The sequence below is a fragment of the Lissotriton vulgaris genome, chromosome 1_1, assembly GCF_964263255.1.
Source record: "Lissotriton vulgaris chromosome 1_1, aLisVul1.2, whole genome shotgun sequence".
NCBI lineage: Eukaryota > Metazoa > Chordata > Amphibia > Caudata > Salamandridae > Lissotriton > Lissotriton vulgaris.
The window spans coordinates 234154440-234174883 of NC_141685.1; the positions used below are offsets into that span (position 1 = coordinate 234154440).

Below are 20444 nucleotides of genomic sequence, written 5' to 3' on the forward strand. Positions count from 1 at the left end.
CCAACGTGGAGCTCGAACCCACGACCCTGAGATTAAGAGTCTCATGCTCTACCGACTGAGCTAGCCGGGCTCCCTCCTTAAGGCAGTATGCAGACCAATCCCTTTTTGTGAAGAAAATCAAATCCTGGATATTCCTCTACTCTTGTTTTGCAAGGAAAGCCATATTTATACATCCTTCAGAGGACAGAGTGTCAAAAAAAATAAGAGAAAATGAAAATGGAAGTTGTGAGAACTTCATTTTGAGATTGCATAAGAATTCAAATTCCTCTCAAATGCTAAAGAATACCTGAACCCTTTTGACTAAACCACTTTAGTTGTTATAATGAGACCATATTTGAAAGCCATCTGTGATTTTTCTGTTCTTACTCTGCAATGACCTTGGCAATGACAAGTTGAAAATAAAATGTATGCAAATTTTATAATGGAGAATGCGGGCATCGAGCCCACTACCTCTCGCATGCTAAGCGAGCGCTTTACTATTTGAGCTAATTCCCCTGTGTGTTTAATCTGCATAACATGAAAAAAGTAACCTTACTGCGTTCCACACTTTATTTGAAGTCCAATTGCCCATAACAGTGTTCAGTTCACTCCTAACTTATGCCTTACCTCCACTTATGGGATGTTTTACAGTTCAGGTTGGCCTGTTTACTACTCGAATATGAGTGATATTGCGCTGTGTTTATCTAGACTCATACCCTAGCTAATCTTGAAGTTAAATTTCCCACCAATGAGAAACCAAGGGAGATACCATTTCTGATAGTTATTGCATGTCTAATGCAAGAATATTCACCAGATTATGAGAGTCAATGCAATAATCCAGCAAAAATTACTCATTTTTGCCCAACGTGGGGCTCGAACCCACGACCCTGAGATTAAGAGTCTCATGCTCTACCGACTGAGCTAGCTGGGCTCCCACTTCAAGATGGTATGCAGACTAATCATTTTTTATGAAGGAAATCCATTCCTGGACAATTTTTGGGAGTTATTGCAGGTCTAATGCAAGATTAATCTCCATATTATGAGAGTCAATGCAATATTCAGGAAAAAATTACTCGTTTTCGGCCAATGTGGGGCTTGAACCCACGACCCTGAGATTAAGAGTCTCATGCTCTACCGACTGAGCTAGCCGGGCTCCCTCCTTAAGACAGTATGCAGACCACTCCCTTTTTGTGAAAAAAATCAAATCCTGGATATTCCTCTACTCTTGTTTTGCAAGGAAAGCCAGATTTATACATCCTTCAGAGGACAGAGTGTCAAAAAAAATAAGAGAAAATGAAAATGGAAGTTGTGAGAACTTCATTTTGAGATTGCATAAGAATTCAAATTCCTCTCACATGCTAAAGAATACCTGAACCCTTTTGATTAAACCACTTTAGTTGTTATAATGAGACCATATTTGAAAGCCATCTGTGATTTTTCTGTTCTTACTCTGCAATGACCATGGGCAATGACAAGTTAAAAATAAAATGTATGCAAATTTTATAATGGAGAATGCGGGCATCGATCCCGCTACCTCTCGCATGCTAAGCGAGCGCTCTACCATTTGAGCTAATTCCCCTGTGTGTTTAATCTGCATAACATGAAAAAAGTAACCTCACTGCCTTCCACACTTTATTTGAAGTCCAATTGCCCATAACAGTGTTCAGTTCACTCCTAACTTATGCCTTACCTCCACTTATGGGATGTTTTACAGTTCAGGTTGGCCTGTTTACTACTTGAATATGAGTGATATTGTGGTGTGTTCATCTAGACTCATACTCTACCTAATCTTGAAGTTAAATTTCCCACCAATGAGAAACCAAGGGAGATACCATTTTTGATAGTTATTGCATGTCTAATGCAAGAATAATCACCAGATTATGAGAGTCCAGCAAAAATTACTCATTTTCGCCCAACGTGGAGCTCGAACCCACGACCCTGAGATTAAAAGTCTCATGCTCTACCGACTGAGCTAGCCGGGCTCCCACTTCAAGATGGTATGCAGACTAATCATTTTTTATGAAGGAAATCCAGTCCTGGACAATTTTTGGGAGTTATTGCAGGTCTAATGCAAGAATAATCTCCATATTATGAGAGTCTATGCAATATTCAGGGAAAAATAACTCTTTTTCGCCCAACGTGGGGCTCGAACCCACGACCCTGAGATTAAGAGTCTCATGCTCTACCGACTGAGCTAGCCGGGCTCCCTCCTTAAGACAGTATGCAGACCACTCCCTTTTTGTGAAAAAAATCAAATCCTGGATATTCCTCTACTCTTGTTTTGCAAGGAAAGCCAGATTTATACATCCTTCAGAGGACAGAGTGTCAAAAAAAATAAGAGAAAATGAAAATGGAAGTTGTGAGAACTTCATTTTGAGATTGCATAAGAATTCAAATTCCTCTCACATGCTAAAGAATACCTGAACCCTTTTGATTAAACCACTTTAGTTGTTATAATGAGACCATATTTGAAAGCCATCTGTGATTTTTCTGTTCTTACTCTGCAATGACCATGGGCAATGACAAGTTAAAAATAAAATGTATGCAAATTTTATAATGGAGAATGCGGGCATCGATCCCGCTACCTCTCGCATGCTAAGCGAGCGCTCTACCATTTGAGCTAATTCCCCTGTGTGTTTAATCTGCATAACATGAAAAAAGTAACCTCACTGCCTTCCACACTTTATTTGAAGTCCAATTGCCCATAACAGTGTTCAGTTAACTCCTAACTTATGCCTTACCTCCACTTATGGGATGTTTTACAGTTCAGGTTGGCCTGTTTACTACTTGAATATGAGTGATATTGTGGTGTGTTCATCTAGACTCATACTCTACCTAATATTGAAGTTAAATTTCCCACCAATGAGAAACCAAGGGAGATACCATTTTTGATAGTTATTGCATGTCTAATGCAAGAATATTCACCAGATTATGAGAGTCAATGCAATAATCCAGCAAAAATTACTCATTTTCGCCCAACGTGGGGCTCGAACCCACGACCCTGAGATTAAGAGTCTCATGCTCTACCGACTGAGCTAGCCAGGCTCCCACTTCAAGATGGTATGCAGACTAATCATTTTTTATGAAGGAAATCCATTCCTGGACAATTTTTGGGAGTTATTGCAGGTCTAATGCAAGAATAATCTCCATATTATGAGAGTCAATGCAATATTCAGGCAAAAATTACTCGTTTTCGCCCAACGTGGGGCTCGAACCCACGACCCTGAGATTAAGAGTCTCATGCTCTACCGACTGAGGTAGCCGGGCTCCCTCCTTAAGACAGTATGCAGACCAATCCCTTTTTGTGAAAAAAATCAAATCCTGGATATTCCTCTACTCTTGTTTTGCAAGGAAAGCCAGATTTATACATCCTTCAGAGGACAGAGTGTCAAAAAAAATAAGAGAAAATGAAAACGGAAGTTGTGAGAACTTCATTTTGAGATTGCATAAGAATTCAAATTCCTCTCACATGCTAAAGAATACCTGAACCCTTTTGATTAAACCACTTTAGTTGTTATAATGAGACCATATTTGAAAGCCATCTGTGATTTTTCTGTTCTTACTCTGCAATGACCTTGGCAATGACAAGTTAAAAATAAAATGTATGCAAATTTTATAATGGAGAATGCGGGCATCGATCCCGCTACCTCTCGCATGCTAAGCGAGCTCTCTACCATTTGAGCTAATTCCCCTGTGTGTTTAATCTGCATAACATGAAAAAAGTAACCTCACTGCCTTCCACACTTTATTTGAAGTCCAATTGCCCATAACAGTGTTCAGTTCACTCCTAACTTATGCCTTACCTCCACTTATGGGATGTTTTACAGTTCAGGTTGGCCTGTTTACTACTCGAATATGAGTGATATTGTGGTGTGTTCATCTAGACTCATACCCTACCTAATCTTGAAGTTAAATTTCCCACCAATGAGAAACCAAGGGAGATACCATTTTTGATAGTTATTGCATGTCTAATGCAAGAATAATCACCAGATTATGAGAGTCCAGCAAAAATTACTCATTTTCGCCCAACGTGAGGCTCAAACCCTGAGATTAAGAGTCTCATGCTCTACCGACTGAGCTAGCCGGGTTCCCACTTCAAGATGGTATGCAGACTAATCATTTTTTATGAAGGAAATCCATTCCTGGACAATTTTTGGGAGTTATTGCAGGTCTAATGCAAGTTTAATCTCCATATTATGAGAGTCAATGCAGTATTCAGGCAAAAATTACTTGTTTTCGCCCAACGTGGAGCTCGAACCCACGACCCTGAGATTAAGAGTCTCATGCTCTACCGACTGAGCTAGCCGGGCTCCCTCCTTAAGGCAGTATGCAGACCAATCCCTTTTTGTGAAGAAAATCAAATCCTGGATATTCCTCTACTCTTGTTTTGCAAGGAAAGCCATATTTATACATCCTTCAGAGGACAGAGTGTCAAAAAAAATAAGAGAAAATGAAAATGGAAGTTGTGAGAACTTCATTTTGAGATTGCATAAGAATTCAAATTCCTCTCAAATGCTAAAGAATACCTGAACCCTTTTGACTAAACCACTTTAGTTGTTATAATGAGACCATATTTGAAAGCCATCTGTGATTTTTCTGTTCTTACTCTGCAATGACCTTGGCAATGACAAGTTGAAAATAAAATGTATGCAAATTTTATAATGGAGAATGCGGGCATCGAGCCCACTACCTCTCGCATGCTAAGCGAGCGCTTTACTATTTGAGCTAATTCCCCTGTGTGTTTAATCTGCATAACATGAAAAAGTAACCTTACTGCGTTCCACACTTTATTTGAAGTCCAATTGCCCATAACAGTGTTCAGTTCACTCCTAACTTATGCCTTACCTCCACTTATGGGATGTTTTACAGTTCAGGTTGGCCTGTTTACTACTCGAATATGAGTGATATTGCGCTGTGTTTATCTAGACTCATACCCTAGCTAATCTTGAAGTTAAATTTCCCACCAATGAGAAACCAAGGGAGATACCATTTCTGATAGTTATTGCATGTCTAATGCAAGAATATTCACCAGATTATGAGAGTCAATGCAATAATCCAGCAAAAATTACTCATTTTTGCCCAACGTGGGGCTCGAACCCACGACCCTGAGATTAAGAGTCTCATGCTCTACCGACTGAGCTAGCTGGGCTCCCACTTCAAGATGGTATGCAGACTAATCATTTTTTATGAAGGAAATCCATTCCTGGACAATTTTTGGGAGTTATTGCAGGTCTAATGCAAGATTAATCTCCATATTATGAGAGTCAATGCAATATTCAGGAAAAAATTACTCGTTTTCGGCCAATGTGGGGCTCGAACCCACGACCCTGAGATTAAGAGTCTCATGCTCTACCGACTGAGCTAGCCGGGCTCCCTCCTTAAGACAGTATGCAGACCACTCCCTTTTTGTGAAAAAAATCAAATCCTGGATATTCCTCTACTCTTGTTTTGCAAGGAAAGCCAGATTTATACATCCTTCAGAGGACAGAGTGTCAAAAAAAATAAGAGAAAATGAAAATGGAAGTTGTGAGAACTTCATTTTGAGATTGCATAAGAATTCAAATTCCTCTCACATGCTAAAGAATACCTGAACCCTTTTGATTAAACCACTTTAGTTGTTATAATGAGACCATATTTGAAAGCCATCTGTGATTTTTCTGTTCTTACTCTGCAATGACCATGGGCAATGACAAGTTAAAAATAAAATGTATGCAAATTTTATAATGGAGAATGCGGGCATCGATCCCGCTACCTCTCGCATGCTAAGCGAGCGCTCTACCATTTGAGCTAATTCCCCTGTGTGTTTAATCTGCATAACATGAAAAAAGTAACCTCACTGCCTTCCACACTTTATTTGAAGTCCAATTGCCCATAACAGTGTTCAGTTCACTCCTAACTTATGCCTTACCTCCACTTATGGGATGTTTTACAGTTCAGGTTGGCCTGTTTACTACTTGAATATGAGTGATATTGTGGTGTGTTCATCTAGACTCATACTCTACCTAATCTTGAAGTTAAATTTCCCACCAATGAGAAACCAAGGGAGATACCATTTTTGATAGTTATTGCATGTCTAATGCAAGAATAATCACCAGATTATGAGAGTCCAGCAAAAATTACTCATTTTCGCCCAACGTGGAGCTCGAACCCACGACCCTGAGATTAAAAGTCTCATGCTCTACCGACTGAGCTAGCCGGGCTCCCACTTCAAGATGGTATGCAGACTAATCATTTTTTATGAAGGAAATCCAGTCCTGGACAATTTTTGGGAGTTATTGCAGGTCTAATGCAAGAATAATCTCCATATTATGAGAGTCTATGCAATATTCAGGGAAAAATAACTCTTTTTCGCCCAACGTGGGGCTCAAACCCACGACCCTGAGATTAAGAGTCTCATGCTCTACCGACTGAGCTAGCCGGGCTCCCTCCTTAAGACAGTATGCAGACCAATCCCTTTTTGTGAAAAAAATCAAATCCTGGATATTCCTCTACTCTTGTTTTGCAAGGAAAGCCAGATTTATACATCCTTCAGAGGACAGAGTGTCAAAACAAATAAGAGAAAATGAAAACGGAAGTTGTGAGAACTTCATTTTGAGATTGCATAAGAATTCAAATTCCTCTCACATGCTAAAGAATACCTGAACCCTTTTGATTAAACCACTTTAGTTGTTATAATGAGACCATATTTGAAAGCCATCTGTGATTTTTCTGTTCTTACTCTGCAATGACCTTGGCAATGACAAGTTAAAAATAAAATGTATGTAAATTTTATAATGGAGAATGCGGGCATCGATCCCGCTACCTCTCGCATGCTAAGCGAGCGCTCTACCATTTGAGCTAATTCCCCTGTGTGTTTAATCTGCATAACATGAAAAAAGTAACCTTACTGCCTTCCACACTATATTTGAAGTCCAATTGCCCATAACAGTGTTCAGTTCACTCCTAACTTATGCCTTACCTCCACTTATGGGATGTTTTACAGTTCAGGTTGGCCTGTTTACTACTCGAATATGAGTGATATTGTGGTGTGTTCATCTAGACTCATACCCTACCTAATCTTGAAGTTAAATTTCCCACCAATGAGAAACCAAGGGAGATACCATTTTTGATAGTTATTGCATGTCTAATGCAAGAATAATCACCAGATTATGAGAGTCCAGCAAAAATTACTCATTTTCGCCCAACGTGAGGCTCAAACCCTGAGATTAAGAGTCTCATGCTCTACCGACTGAGCTAGCCGGGTTCCCACTTCAAGATGGTATGCAGACTAATCATTTTTTATGAAGGAAATCCATTCCTGGACAATTTTTGGGAGTTATTGCAGGTCTAATGCAAGATTAATCTCCATATTATGAGAGTCAATGCAGTATTCAGGCAAAAATTACTTGTTTTCGCCCAACGTGGAGCTCGAACCCACGACCCTGAGATTAAGAGTCTCATGCTCTACCGACTGAGCTAGCCGGGCTCCCTCCTTAAGGCAGTATGCAGACCAATCCCTTTTTGTGAAGAAAATCAAATCCTGGATATTCCTCTACTCTTGTTTTGCAAGGAAAGCCATATTTATACATCCTTCAGAGGACAGAGTGTCAAAAAAAATAAGAGAAAATGAAAATGGAAGTTGTGAGAACTTCATTTTGAGATTGCATAAGAATTCAAATTCCTCTCAAATGCTAAAGAATACCTGAACCCTTTTGACTAAACCACTTTAGTTGTTATAATGAGACCATATTTGAAAGCCATCTGTGATTTTTCTGTTCTTACTCTGCAATGACCTTGGCAATGACAAGTTGAAAATAAAATGTATGCAAATTTTATAATGGAGAATGCGGGCATCGAGCCCACTACCTCTCGCATGCTAAGCGAGCGCTTTACTATTTGAGCTAATTCCCCTGTGTGTTTAATCTGCATAACATGAAAAAAGTAACCTTACTGCGTTCCACACTTTATTTGAAGTCCAATTGCCCATAACAGTGTTCAGTTCACTCCTAACTTATGCCTTACCTCCACTTATGGGATGTTTTACAGTTCAGGTTGGCCTGTTTACTACTCGAATATGAGTGATATTGCGCTGTGTTTATCTAGACTCATACCCTAGCTAATCTTGAAGTTAAATTTCCCACCAATGAGAAACCAAGGGAGATACCATTTCTGATAGTTATTGCATGTCTAATGCAAGAATATTCACCAGATTATGAGAGTCAATGCAATAATCCAGCAAAAATTACTCATTTTTGCCCAACGTGGGGCTCGAACCCACGACCCTGAGATTAAGAGTCTCATGCTCTACCGACTGAGCTAGCTGGGCTCCCACTTCAAGATGGTATGCAGACTAATCATTTTTTATGAAGGAAATCCATTCCTGGACAATTTTTGGGAGTTATTGCAGGTCTAATGCAAGATTAATCTCCATATTATGAGAGTCAATGCAATATTCAGGAAAAAATTACTCGTTTTCAGCCAATGTGGGGCTTGAACCCACGACCCTGAGATTAAGAGTCTCATGCTCTACCGACTGAGCTAGCCGGGCTCCCTCCTTAAGACAGTATGCAGACCACTCCCTTTTTGTGAAAAAAATCAAATCCTGGATATTCCTCTACTCTTGTTTTGCAAGGAAAGCCAGATTTATACATCCTTCAGAGGACAGAGTGTCAAAAAAAATAAGAGAAAATGAAAATGGAAGTTGTGAGAACTTCATTTTGAGATTGCATAAGAATTCAAATTCCTCTCACATGCTAAAGAATACCTGAACCCTTTTGATTAAACCACTTTAGTTGTTATAATGAGACCATATTTGAAAGCCATCTGTGATTTTTCTGTTCTTACTCTGCAATGACCATGGGCAATGACAAGTTAAAAATAAAATGTATGCAAATTTTATAATGGAGAATGCGGGCATCGATCCCGCTACCTCTCGCATGCTAAGCGAGCGCTCTACCATTTGAGCTAATTCCCCTGTGTGTTTAATCTGCATAACATGAAAAAAGTAACCTCACTGCCTTCCACACTTTATTTGAAGTCCAATTGCCCATAACAGTGTTCAGTTCACTCCTAACTTATGCCTTACCTCCACTTATGGGATGTTTTACAGTTCAGGTTGGCCTGTTTACTACTTGAATATGAGTGATATTGTGGTGTGTTCATCTAGACTCATACTCTACCTAATCTTGAAGTTAAATTTCCCACCAATGAGAAACCAAGGGAGATACCATTTTTGATAGTTATTGCATGTCTAATGCAAGAATAATCACCAGATTATGAGAGTCCAGCAAAAATTACTCATTTTCGCCCAACGTGGAGCTCGAACCCACGACCCTGAGATTAAAAGTCTCATGCTCTACCGACTGAGCTAGCCGGGCTCCCACTTCAAGATGGTATGCAGACTAATCATTTTTTATGAAGGAAATCCAGTCCTGGACAATTTTTGGGAGTTATTGCAGGTCTAATGCAAGAATAATCTCCATATTATGAGAGTCTATGCAATATTCAGGGAAAAATAACTCTTTTTCGCCCAACGTGGGGCTCGAACCCACGACCCTGAGATTAAGAGTCTCATGCTCTACCGACTGAGCTAGCCGGGCTCCCTCCTTAAGACAGTATGCAGACCAATCCCTTTTTGTGAAAAAAATCAAATCCTGGATATTCCTCTACTCTTGTTTTGCAAGGAAAGCCAGATTTATACATCCTTCAGAGGACAGAGTGTCAAAACAAATAAGAGAAAATGAAAACGGAAGTTGTGAGAACTTCATTTTGAGATTGCATAAGAATTCAAATTCCTCTCACATGCTAAAGAATACCTGAACCCTTTTGATTAAACCACTTTAGTTGTTATAATGAGACCATATTTGAAAGCCATCTGTGATTTTTCTGTTCTTACTCTGCAATGACCTTGGCAATGACAAGTTAAAAATAAAATGTATGTAAATTTTATAATGGAGAATGCGGGCATCGATCCCGCTACCTCTCGCATGCTAAGCGAGCACTCTACCATTTGAGCTAATTCCCCTGTGTGTTTAATCTGCATAACATGAAAAAAGTAACCTTACTGCCTTCCACACTATATTTGAAGTCCAATTGCCCATAACAGTGTTCAGTTCACTCCTAACTTATGCCTTACCTCCACTTATGGGATGTTTTACAGTTCAGGTTGGCCTGTTTACTACTCGAATATGAGTGATTTTGTGGTGTGTTCATCTAGACTCATACCCTACCTAATCTTGAAGTTAAATTTCCCACCAATGAGAAACCAAGGGAGATACAGTTTTTGATAGTTATTGCATGTCTAATGCAAGAATAATCACCAGATTATGAGAGTCCAGCAAAAATTACTCATTTTCGCCCAACGTGAGGCTCAAACCCTGAGATTAAGAGTCTCATGCTCTACCGACTGAGCTAGCCGGGTTTCCACTTCAAGATGGTATGCAGACTAATCATTTGTTATGAAGGAAATCCATTCCTGGACAATTTTTGGGAGTTATTGCAGGTCTAATGCAAGATTAATCTCCATATTATGAGAGTCAATGCAGTATTCAGGCAAAAATTACTCGTTTTCGCCCAACGTGGAGCTCGAACCCACGACCCTGAGATTAAGAGTCTCATGCTCTACCGACTGAGCTAGCCGGGCTCCCTCCTTAAGGCAGTATGCAGACCAATCCCTTTTTGTGAAGAAAATCAAATCCTGGATATTCCTCTACTCTTGTTTTGCAAGGAAAGCCATATTTATACATCCGACAGAGGACAGAGTGTCAAAAAAAATAAGAGAAAATGAAAATGGAAGTTGTGAGAACTTCATTTTGAGATTGCATAAGAATTCAAATTCCTCTCAAATGCTAAAGAATACCTGAACCCTTTTGATTAAACCACTTTAGTTGTTATAATGAGACCATATTTGAAAGCCATCTGTGATTTTTCTGTTCTTACTCTGCAATGACCTTGGCAATGACAAGTTGAAAATAAAATGTATGCAAATTTTATAATGGAGAATGCGGGCATCGAGCCCGCTACCTCTCGCATGCTAAGCGAGCGCTTTACTATTTGAGCTAATTCCCCTGTGTGTTTAATCTGCATAACATGAAAAAAGTAACCTTACTGCGTTCCACACTTTATTTGAAGTCCAATTGCCCATAACAGTGTTCAGTTCACTCCTAACTTATGCCTTACCTCCACTTATGGGATGTTTTACAGTTCAGGTTGGCCTGTTTACTACTCGAATATGAGTGATATTGCGCTGTGTTTATCTAGACTCATACCCTAGCTAATCTTGAAGTTAAATTTCCCACCAATGAGAAACCAAGGGAGATACCATTTCTGATAGTTATTGCATGTCTAATGCAAGAATATTCACCGGATTATGAGAGTCAATGCAATAATCCAGCAAAAATTACTCATTTTCGCCCAACGTGGGGCTCGAACCCACGACCCTGAGATTAAGAGTCTCATGCTCTACCGACTGAGCTAGCCGGGCTCCCACTTCAAGATGGTATGCAGACTAATCATTTTTTATGAAGGAAATCCATTCCTGGACAATTTTTGGGAGTTATTGCAGGTCTAATGTAAGATTAATCTCCATATTATGAGAGTCAATGCAATATTCAGGCAAAAATTACTCGTTTTCGCCCAACGTGGGGCTCGAACCCACGACCCTGAGATTAAGAGTCTCATGCTCTACCGACTGAGCTAGCCGGGCTCCCTCCTTAAGACAGTATGCAGACCAATCCCTTTTTGTGAAAAAAATCAAATCCTGGATATTCCTCTACTCTTGTTTTGCAAGGAAAGCCAGATGTATACATCCTTCAGAGGACAGAGTGTCAAAAAAAATAAGAGAAAATGAAAATGGAAGTTGTGAGAACTTCATTTTGAGATTGCATAAGAATTCAAATTCCTCTCACATGCTAAAGAATACCTGAACCCTTTTGATTAAACCACTTTAGTTGTTATAATGAGACCATATTTGAAAGCCATCTGTGATTTTTCTGTTCTTACTCTGCAATGACCATGGGCAATGACAAGTTAAAAATAAAATGTATGCAAATTTTATAATGTAGAATGCGGGCATCGATCCCGCTACCTCTCGCATGCTAAGCGAGCGCTCTACCATTTGAGCTAATTCCCCTGTGTGTTTAATCTGCATAACATGAAAAAAGTAACCTCACTACCTTCCACACTTTATTTGAAGTCCAATTGCCCATAACAGTGTTCAGTTCACTCCTAACTTATGCCTTACCTCCACTTATGGGATGTTTTACAGTTCAGGTTGGCCTGTTTACTACTCGATTATGAGTGATATTGTGGTGTGTTCATCTAGACTCATACCCTACCTAATCTTGAAGTTAAATTTCCCACCAATGAGAAACCAAGGGAGATACCATTTTTGATAGTTATTGCATGTCTAATGCAAGAATAATCACCAGATTATGAGAGTCCAGCAAAAATTACTCATTTTCGCCTGACGTTGGGCTCGAACCCACGACCCTGAGATTAAGAGTCTCATGCTCTACCGACTGAGCTAGCCGGGCTCCCACTTCAAGATGGTATGCAGACTAATCATTTTTTATGAAGGAAATCCATTCCTGGACAATTTTTGGGAGTTATTGCAGGTCTAATGCAAGATTAATCTCCATATTATGAGAGTCAATGCAATATTGAGGCAAAAATTACTCGTTTTCGCCCAACGTGGGGCTCGAACCCCCGACCCTGAGATTAAGAGTCTCATGCTCTACCGACTGAGCTAGCCGGGCTCCCTCCTTAAGACAGTATGCAGACCAATCCCTTTTTGTGAAAAAAATCAAATCCTGGATATTCCTCTACTCTTGTTTTGCAAGGAAAGCCAGATGTATACATCCTTCAGAGGACAGAGTGTCACAAAAAATAAGAGAAAATGAAAATGGAAGTTGTGAGAACTTCATTTTGAGATTGCATAAGAATTCAAATTCCTCTCACATGCTAAAGAATACCTGAACCCTTTTGATTAAACCACTTTAGTTGTTATAATGAGACCATATTTGAAAGCCATCTGTGATTTTTCTGTTCTTACTCTGCAATGACCATGGGCAATGACAAGTTAAAAATAAAATGTATGCAAATTTTATAATGTAGAATGCGGGCATCGATCCCGCTACCTCTCGCATGCTAAGCGAGCGCTCTACCATTTGAGCTAATTCCCCTGTGTGTTTAATCTGCATAACATGAAAAAAGTAACCTCACTACCTTCCACACTTTATTTGAAGTCCAATTGCCCATAACAGTGTTCAGTTCACTCCTAACTTATGCCTTACCTCCACTTATGGGATGTTTTACAGTTCAGGTTGGCCTGTTTACTACTCGATTATGAGTGATATTGTGGTGTGTTCATCTAGACTCATACTCTACCTAATCTTGAAGTTAAATTTCCCACCAATGAGAAACCAAGGGAGATACCATTTTTGATAGTTATTGCATGTCTAATGCAAGAATAATCACCAGATTATGAGGGTCCAGCAAAAATTACTCATTTTCGCCCAACGTGGAGCTCGAACCCACGACCCTGAGATTAAGAGTCTTATGCTCTACCGACTGAGCTAGCCGGGCTCCCACTTCAAGATAGTATGCAGACTAATCATTTTTTATGGAGGAAATCCAGTCCTGGACAATTTTTGGGAGTTATTGCAGGTCTAATGCAAGATTAATCTCCATATTATGAGAGTCAATGCAATATTCAGGCAAAAATTACTCGTTTTCGCCCAACGTGGGGCTCGAACCCACGACCCTGAGATTAAGAGTCTCATGCTCTACCGACTGAGCTAGCTGGGCTCCCTCCTTAAGACAGTATGCAGACCAATCCCTTTTTGTGAAGAAAATCAAATCCTGGATATTTCTCTACTCTTGTTTTGCAAGGAAAGCCAGATTTATACATCCTTCAGAGGACAGAGTGTCAAAAAAAATAAGAGAAAATGAAAATGGAAGTTGTGAGAACTTCATTTTGACATTGCATAAGAATTCAAATTCCTCTCACATGCTAAAGAATAATTGAACCCTTTTGATTAAACCACTTTAGTTGTTATAATGAGACCATATTTGAAAGCCATCTGTGATTTTTCTGTTCTTACTCTGCAATGACCATGGGCAATGACAAGTTAAAAATAAAATGTATGCAAATTTTATAATGGAGAATGCGGGCATCGATCCCGCTACCTCTCGCATGCTAAGCAAGCGCTCTACCATTTGAGCTAATTCCCCTGTGTGTTTAATCTGCATAACATGAAAAAAGTAACCTTACTGCCTTCCACACTTTATTTGAAGTCCAATTGCCCATAACAGTGTTCAGTTCACTCCTAACTTATGCCTTACCTCCACTTATGGGATGTTTTACAGTTCAGGTTGGCCTGTTTACTACTCGAATATGAGTGATATTGTGGTGTGTTCATCTAGACTCATACCCTACCTAATCTTGAAGTTAAATTTCCCACCAATGAGAAACCAAGGGAGATACCATTTTTGATAGTTATTGCATGTCTAATGCAAGAATAATCACCAGATTATGAGGATCCAGCAAAAATTACTCATTTTCGCCCAACGTGGAGCTCAAACCCACGACCCTGAGATTAAATGTCTCATGCTCTACCGACTGAGCTAGCCGGGCTCCCACTTCAAGATGGTATGCGGACTAATCATTTTTTATGAAGAAAATCCAGTCCTGGACAATTTTTGGGAGTTATTGCAGGTCTAATGCAAGATTAATCTCCATATTATGAGAGTCAATGCAATATTCAGGCAAAAATTACTCGTTTTCGCCCAACGTGGGGCTCGAACCCACGACCCTGAGATTAAGAGTCTCATGCTCTACCGACTGAGCTAGCCGGGCTCCCTCCTTAAGACAGTATGCAGACCAATCCCTTTTTGTGAAAAAAATCAAATCCTGGATATTCCTCTACTCTTGTTTTGCAAGGAAAGCCAGATTTATACATCCTTCAGAGGACAGAGTGTCAAAAAAAAATAAGAGAAAATGAAAACGGAAGTTGTGAGAACTTCATTTTGAGATTGCATAAGAATTCAAATTCCTCTCACATGCTAAAGAATACCTGAACCCTTTTGATTAAACCACTTTAGTTGTTATAATGAGACCATATTTGAAAGCCATCTGTGATTTTTCTGTTCTTACTCTGCAATGACCATGGGCAATGACAAGTTAAAAATAAGATGTATGCAAATTTTAAAATGGAGAATGCGGGCATCGATCCCGCTACCTCTCGCATGCTAAGCGAGCGCTCTACCATTTGAGCTAATTCCCCTGTGTGTTTAATCTGCATAACATGAAAAAAGTAACCTCACTGCCTTCCACACTTTATTTGCAGTCCAATTGCCCATAACAGTGTTCAGTTCACTCCTAACGTATGCCTTACCTCCACTTATGGGATGTTTTACAGTTCAGGTTGGCCTGTTTACTACTCGAATATGAGTGATATTGTGGTGTGTTCATCTAGACTCATACCCTACCTAATCTTGAAGTTAAATTTCCCACCAATGAGAAACCAAGGGAGATACCATTTTTGATAGTTATTGCATGTCTAATGCAAGAATAATCACCAGATTATGAGAGTCCAGCAAAAATTACTCATTTTCGCCTGACGTTGGGCTCGAACCCACGACCCTGAGATTAAGAGTCTCATGCTCTACCGACTGAGCTAGCCGGGCTCCCACTTCAAGATGGTATGCAGACTAATCATTTTTTATGAAGGAAATCCATTCCTGGACAATTTTTGGGAGTTATTGCAGGTCTAATGCAAGATTAATCTCCATATTATGAGAGTCAATGCAATATTCAGGCAAAAATTACTCGTTTTCGCCCAACGTGGGGCTCGAACCCCCGACCCTGAGATTAAGAGTCTCATGCTCTACCGACTGAGCTAGCCGGGCTCCCTCCTTAAGACAGTATGCAGACCAATCCCTTTTTGTGAAGAAAATTAAATCCTGGATATTCCTCTACTCTTGTTTTGCAAGGAAAGCCTGATTTATACATCCTTCAGAGGACAGAGTGTCAAAAAAAATAAGAGAAAATGAAAATGGAAGTTGTGAGAACTTCATTTTGAGATTGCATAAGAATTCAAATTCCTCTCACATGCTAAAGAATAATTGAACCCTTTTGATTAAACCACTTTAGTTGTTATAAGGAGACCATATTTGAAAGCCATCTGTGATTTTTCTGTTCTTACTCTGCAATGACCATGGGCAATGACAAGTTAAAAATAAAATGTATGCAAATTTTATAATGGAGAATGCGGGCATCGATCCCGCTACCTCTCGCATGCTAAGCAAGCACTCTACCATTTGAGCTAATTCCCCTGTGTGTTTAATCTGCATAACATGAAAAAAGTAACCTCACTGCCTTCCACACTTTATTTGAAGTCCAATTGCCCATAACAGTGTTCAGTTCACTCCTAACTTATGCCTTACCTCCACTTATGGGATGTTTTACAGTTCAGGTTGGCCTGTTTACTACTCGAATATGAGTGATATTGTGGTGTGTTCATCTAGACTCATACCCTACCTAATCTTGAAGTTAAATTTCCCACCAATGAGAAACCAAGGGAGATACCATTTTTGATAGTTATTGCATGTCTAATGCAAGAATAATCACCAGATTATGAGGATCCAGCAAAAATTACTCATTTTCGCCCAACGTGGAGCTCGAACCCACGACCCTGAGATTAAAAGTCTCATGCTCTACCGACTGAGCTAGCCGGGCTCCCACTTCAAGATGGTATGCAGACTAATCATTTTTTATGAAGGAAATCCATTCCTGGACAATTTTTGGGAGTTATTGCAGGTCTAATGCAAGATTAATCTCCATATTATGAGAGTCAATGCAGTATTCAGGCAAAAATTACTCGTTTTAGCCCAACGTGGAGCTCGAACCCACGACCCTGAGATTAAGAGTCTCATGCTCTACCGACTGAGCTAGCCGGGCTCCCTCCTTAAGACAGTATGCAGACCAACCCCTTTTTGTGAAAAAAATCAAATCCTGGATATTCCTCTACTCTTGTTTTGCAAGGAAAGCCAGATTTATACATCCTTCAGAGGACAGAGTGTCAAAAAAAATAAGAGAAAATGAAAACGGAAGTTGTGAGAACTTCATTTTGAGATTGCATAAGAATTCAAGTTCCTCTCACATGCTAAAGAATACCTGAACCCTTTTGATTAAACCACTTTAGTTGTTATAATGAGACCATATTTGAAAGCCATCTGTGATTTTTCTGTTCTTACTCTGCAATGACCTTGGCAATGACAAGTTAAAAATAAAATGTATGCAAATTTTATAATGGAGAATGCGGGCATCGATCCCGCTACCTCTCGCATGCTAAGCGAGCGCTCTACCATTTGAGCTAATTCCCCTGTGTGTTTAATCTGCATAACATGAAAAAAGTAACCTCACTGCCTTCCACACTTTATTTGAAGTCCAATTGCCCATAACAGTGTTCAGTTCACTCCTAACTTATGCCTTACCTCCACTTATGGGATGTTTTACAGTTCAGGTTGGCCTGTTTACTACTCGAATATGAGTGATATTGTGGTGTGTTCATCTAGACTCATACCCTACCTAATCTTGAAGTTAAATTTCCCACCAATGAGAAACCAAGGGAGATACCATTTTTGATAGTTATTGCATGTCTAATGCAAGAATAATCACCAGATTATGAGAGTCCAGCAAAAATTACTCATTTTCGCCCAACGTGAGGCTCGAACCCACGACCCTGAGATTAAGAGTCTCATGCTCTACCGACTGAGCTAGCCGGGCTCCCACTTCAAGATGGTATGCAGACTAATCATTTTTTATGAAGGAAATCCATTCCTGGACAATTTTTGGGAGTTATTGCAGGTCTAATGCAAGATTAATCTCCATATTATGAGAGTCAATGCAGTATTCAGGCAAAAATTACTCGTTTTAGCCCAACGTGGAGCTCAAACCCACGACCCTGAGATTAAGAGTCTCATGCTCTACCGATTGAGCTAGCCAGGCTCCCTCCTTAAGACAGTATGCAGACCAATCCCTTTTTGTGAAGAAAATCAAATCCTGGATATTCCTCTACTCTTGTTTTGCAAGGAAAGCCAGATTTATACATCCTTCAGAGGACAGAGTGTCAAAACAAATAAGAGAAAATGAAAATGGAAGTTGTGAGAACTTCATTTTGAGATTGCATAAGAATTCAAATTCCTCTCACATGCTAAAGAATACCTGAACCCTTTTGATTAAACCACTTTAGTTGTTATAATGAGACCATATTTGAAAGCCATCTGTGATTTTTCTGTTCTTACTCTGCAATGACCTTGGCAATGACAAGTTAAAAATAAAATGTATGCAAATTTTATAATGGAGAATGCGGGCATCAAGCCCGCTACCTCTCGCATGCTAAGCGAGCGCTTTACTATTTGAGCTAATTCCCCTGTGTGTTTAATCTGCATAACATGAAAAAAGTAACCTTACTGCGTTCCACACTTTATTTGAAGTCCAATTGCCCATAACAGTGTTCAGTTCACTCCTAACTTATGCCTTTCCTCCACTTATGGGATGTTTTACAGTTCAGGTTGGCCTGTTTACTACTCGAATATGAGTGATATTGCGCTGTGTTCATCTAGACTCATACCCTAGCTAATCTTGAAGTTAAATTTCCCACCAATGAGAAACCAAGGGAGATACCATTTCTGATAGTTATTGCATGTCTAATGCAAGAATATTCACCAGATTATGAGAGTCAATGCAATAATCCAGCAAAAATTACTCATTTTCGCCCAACGTGGGGCTCGAACCCACGACCCTGAGATTAAGAGTCTCATGCTCTACCGACTGAGCTAGCCGGGCTCCCACTTCAAGATGGTATGCGGACTAATCATTTTTTATGAAGGAAATCCAGTCCTGGACAATTTTTGGGAGTTATTGCAGGTCTAATGCAAGATTAATCTCCATATTATGAGAGTCAATGCAATATTCAGGCAAAAATTACTCGTTTTCGCCCAACGTGGGGCTCGAACCCACGACCCTGAGATTAAGAGTCTCATGCTCTACCGACTGAGCTAGCCGGGCTCCCTCCTTAAGACAGTATGCAGACCAATCCCTTTTTGTGAAAAAAATCAAATCCTGGATATTCCTCTACTCTTGTTTTGCAAGGAAAGCCAGATTTATACATCCTTCAGAGGACAGAGTGTCAAAAAAAATAAGAGAAAATGAAAACGGAAGTTGTGAGAACTTCATTTTGAGATTGCATAAGAATTCAAATTCCTCTCACATGCTAAAGAATACCTGAACCCTTTTGATTAAACCACTTTAGTTGTTATAATGAGACCATATTTGAAAGCCATCTGTGATTTTTCTGTTCTTACTCTGCAATGACCATGGGCAATGACAAGTTAAAAATAAGATGTATGCAAATTTTAAAATGGAGAATGCGGGCATCGATCCCGCTACCTCTCGCATGCTAAGCGAGCGCTCTACCATTTGAGCTAATTCCCCTGTGTGTTTAATCTGCATAACATGAAAAAAGTAACCTCACTGCCTTCCACACTTTATTTGCAGTCCAATTGCCCATAACAGTGTTCAGTTCACTCCTAACGTATGCCTTACCTCCACTTATGGGATGTTTTACAGTTCAGGTTGGCCTGTTTACTACTCGAATATGAGTGATATTGTGGTGTGTTCATCTAGACTCATACCCTACCTAATCTTGAAGTTAAATTTCCCACCAATGAGAAACCAAGGGAGATACCATTTTTGATAGTTATTGCATGTCTAATGCAAGAATAATCACCAGATTATGAGAGTCCAGCAAAAATTACTCATTTTCGCCTGACGTTGGGCTCGAACCCACGACCCTGAGATTAAGAGTCTCATGCTCTACCGACTGAGATAGCCGGGCTCCCACTTCAAGATGGTATGCAGACTAATCATTTTTTATGAAGGAAATCCATTCCTGGACAATTTTTGGGAGTTATTGCAGGTCTAATGCAAGATTAATCTCCATATTATGAGAGTCAATGCAATATTCAGGCAAAAATTACTCGTTTTCGCCCAACGTGGGGCTCGAACCCCCGACCCTGAGATTAAGAGTCTCATGCTCTACCGACTGAGCTAGCCGGGCTCCCTCCTTAAGACAGTATGCAGACCAATCCCTTTTTGTGAAGAAAATCAAATCCTGGATATTCCTCTACTCTTGTTTTGCAAGGAAAGCCTGATTTATACATCCTTCAGAGGACAGAGTGTCAAAAAAAATAAGAGAAAATGAAAATGGAAGTTGTGAGAACTTCATTTTGAGATTGCATAAGAATTCAAATTCCTCTCACATGCTAAAGAATAATTGAACCCTTTTGATTAAACCACTTTAGTTGTTATAATGAGACCATATTTGAAAGCCATCTGTGATTTTTCTGTTCTTACTCTGCAATGACCATGGGCAATGACAAGTTAAAAATAAAATGTATGCAAATTTTATAATGGAGAATGC

At 39.7% G+C, this 20444-nt stretch overlaps 12 non-coding genes across 12 annotated transcripts; all 12 read right to left on the reverse strand.

Annotated features, from left to right (window-relative positions):
* Positions 1-837: 837 nt before the first annotated feature.
* TRNAK-CUU (transfer RNA lysine (anticodon CUU)) lies at positions 838-910 on the reverse strand. Its single transcript has one exon. It is a non-coding gene; the product is annotated as a tRNA-Lys (tRNA).
* Positions 911-1485: 575 nt separating this feature from the next.
* TRNAA-AGC (transfer RNA alanine (anticodon AGC)) lies at positions 1486-1558 on the reverse strand. The gene has a single exon. It is a non-coding gene; the product is annotated as a tRNA-Ala (tRNA).
* Positions 1559-2536: 978 nt separating this feature from the next.
* TRNAA-AGC (transfer RNA alanine (anticodon AGC)) lies at positions 2537-2609 on the reverse strand. The gene has a single exon. It is a non-coding gene; the product is annotated as a tRNA-Ala (tRNA).
* A 2446-nt stretch (positions 2610-5055) lies between these two features.
* On the reverse strand, positions 5056-5128 carry TRNAK-CUU (transfer RNA lysine (anticodon CUU)). Its single transcript has one exon. It is a non-coding gene; the product is annotated as a tRNA-Lys (tRNA).
* A 575-nt stretch (positions 5129-5703) lies between these two features.
* TRNAA-AGC (transfer RNA alanine (anticodon AGC)) lies at positions 5704-5776 on the reverse strand. Its single transcript has one exon. It is a non-coding gene; the product is annotated as a tRNA-Ala (tRNA).
* Positions 5777-6753: 977 nt separating this feature from the next.
* TRNAA-AGC (transfer RNA alanine (anticodon AGC)) lies at positions 6754-6826 on the reverse strand. The gene has a single exon. It is a non-coding gene; the product is annotated as a tRNA-Ala (tRNA).
* Positions 6827-8211: 1385 nt separating this feature from the next.
* Positions 8212-8284, reverse strand: TRNAK-CUU (transfer RNA lysine (anticodon CUU)). The gene has a single exon. It is a non-coding gene; the product is annotated as a tRNA-Lys (tRNA).
* Positions 8285-8859: 575 nt separating this feature from the next.
* Positions 8860-8932, reverse strand: TRNAA-AGC (transfer RNA alanine (anticodon AGC)). Its single transcript has one exon. It is a non-coding gene; the product is annotated as a tRNA-Ala (tRNA).
* A 4759-nt stretch (positions 8933-13691) lies between these two features.
* On the reverse strand, positions 13692-13764 carry TRNAK-CUU (transfer RNA lysine (anticodon CUU)). The gene has a single exon. It is a non-coding gene; the product is annotated as a tRNA-Lys (tRNA).
* Positions 13765-15169: 1405 nt separating this feature from the next.
* TRNAA-AGC (transfer RNA alanine (anticodon AGC)) lies at positions 15170-15242 on the reverse strand. Its single transcript has one exon. It is a non-coding gene; the product is annotated as a tRNA-Ala (tRNA).
* Positions 15243-17270: 2028 nt separating this feature from the next.
* TRNAA-AGC (transfer RNA alanine (anticodon AGC)) lies at positions 17271-17343 on the reverse strand. Its single transcript has one exon. It is a non-coding gene; the product is annotated as a tRNA-Ala (tRNA).
* A 2040-nt stretch (positions 17344-19383) lies between these two features.
* Positions 19384-19456, reverse strand: TRNAA-AGC (transfer RNA alanine (anticodon AGC)). The gene has a single exon. It is a non-coding gene; the product is annotated as a tRNA-Ala (tRNA).
* Between the last annotated feature and the right edge of the window lie 988 nt (positions 19457-20444).